General features: G+C 22.1%; 1 non-coding gene across 1 annotated transcript; it reads right to left on the minus strand.

Moving 5' to 3' along the window:
• Positions 1-2,096: 2,096 nt before the first annotated feature.
• On the minus strand, positions 2,097-2,168 carry TRNAR-UCG (transfer RNA arginine (anticodon UCG)). Its single transcript has one exon. It is a non-coding gene; the product is annotated as a tRNA-Arg (tRNA).
• Between the last annotated feature and the right edge of the window lie 205 nt (positions 2,169-2,373).

Genomic DNA, 2,373 nt, shown 5'->3' on the forward strand with positions numbered 1-2,373 from the left:
AACATGTATAAAAACTACTGGAATCGTCAATTTGATCAGAAACATATACACGAACGCGAATTTGTCTCAAGAACAATTGTTGACTTTTTTTAAACTAAACTTTGACTTCAAAATTCAAGATCGATATAAAGATTTGAGAGTTGAGATTTTGCAGATAGATTCAAAGAAAGATTTCTAACCTTTCTGCATTTTTAGATTTTGAAACTTTATTCGAAATTGAATTAAGAGAAAAAAAAATTGGAGCGTGCAGAGAAGAAGAAAAAAAAAATATCGCTGTGCTCTTTAATCCCATTGGATTTCCTTTTTATTTGATTTGCAATTATACATAATCATTTTGTAATAATAGAGATCGGTTGATAAAAAATGGAGAAAATGTCAACACAGGTTCACGAGTTTGGAGCAGGAAAGAAACAAAAAAATAATAATAATAGAGATAAAGGATACAGAGGTCAAGCGTATAATATAGATCCCTACTGTTTTTTTTAATTAATAATAATAATATATAATAACAATACTATTAATATCTAATAATATTAATAAAATTAATAATAATGATAAATATAATATTAATGATAATAATAATTGTAAAAATGATAATAATAATAATAATAATAATAATAATAATAATAATAATAATAATAATAATAATACCATACTAATTATGATAATATTAATATTTTATCGATAATAATAATATTAGTAATAATAATCTAATTTATACATCCAATTTCATCTTTATATGATATAAAGTGATATTATGAATACAAATATTGATATTTGACGATACAAATAACATTACTACAACAACTATATTTGTATTTAAATTTAATTTATTAATATCATCTATTATTATGTAATATTTAATAATTATGTAATATGTATTGTAACATATACTGAATATTATATATTTATGCATTTTAATATAAATATATTATAATATTTATTTACATACTAATTATATTATACTTATGTATGTAATTATGAAAAATATAAATGTTTTATATATGTAAGTATTATATATATTTATTAAAATAGTACATTATTTCATCATAGATATATTATAAATTTCTACATATACATAATATAATAATTATGTATAAAATCATATATATATAGTTATATTTATGTATATATGTATACTACCATATATATAAAATCATGTTTTAAATGTTGAGTAGATGATTAATTATGTATATTAAACAATTAACTACAAAGTATAACATTGTACATTTAATATTTTGATAACGTTGGTAAAATATGTTTGAATCATTTATATACAATATACTATATATATTCAAAATGAAAATCTTTAGTTATTAAATGTTATCTTTTATAATAACAAAATTACTTAATAGTTCATTAATACTAATATAATTAGTTTTATATATAATTATTTATATTTACATTCTTAGTTACAATTAAAGGTTCGTGAATCGTCGGAAATAGTTAAAGGTCAAATGTTATCATGAAATAGTTCAAACATAATGAGACTCGGTTTAATAGACTTTGCTTATCGAGTCGAATCATATAAGATTATGTTTAAATTTGGTCGGAAATTCCCGGGTCATCACAACTGCCACCACCAACCACTACCACCAACCACATCAACCACCTTCACTACCATCACCACCACCAACAACCAATTATCACAAAATGATTATCATTCATTTAAACAATTATCATTCGTCAAACAATTATCACTCATTAAACAGTTATGATTCATAAAAGCAACAATTATCATTCATCAGAAAAAAGTTACGTTCATCAGAAAAAATTATAATTCATCGAAAAACATTTAACATTCGTAGGAAAACAATTATCATTCATCAAATAGTTATCATTTCATCATAAAATTATCATTCATCAAACATTTATCATTTATTAGAAAAAATTACCATTCATCTATAATATTTTTCATCAAATAGCTATCATTTTTTTAAAAATCGATTATAATTCATAAGAAAACAATAACCATTCATCACAAAATGATTTTCTTGCATTAAAATATTTTATATCATCAAACATTTTAATAGACTTACAAAAGTAGTGGAATTTCAAATAATTGATATAATATGATTAGCATTATTAAAAAGAATAGGGCATTCCGAGAATCGAACTCGGGGCCTCCCGCACCGAAAGCGAGAATCATACCACTAGACCAAATGCCCAATTATCAAACAAGTATCATTCATCTAATTGTTGTCATTCATATAAAAAAACACTTATCTTTTATCAGAAAACGGTTATCATTCATCAAACACTTCTCATTTATCAAAAAACATTATCATTCATCAAGCATTTATCATTCATCAAAATACCTGATAATTGATAAAAATACCAAATGAATGATAAAAGTAGCTGATGAATGATAAA

Source organism: Rutidosis leptorrhynchoides, chromosome 3 (assembly GCF_046630445.1).
Source record: "Rutidosis leptorrhynchoides isolate AG116_Rl617_1_P2 chromosome 3, CSIRO_AGI_Rlap_v1, whole genome shotgun sequence".
NCBI lineage: Eukaryota > Viridiplantae > Streptophyta > Magnoliopsida > Asterales > Asteraceae > Rutidosis > Rutidosis leptorrhynchoides.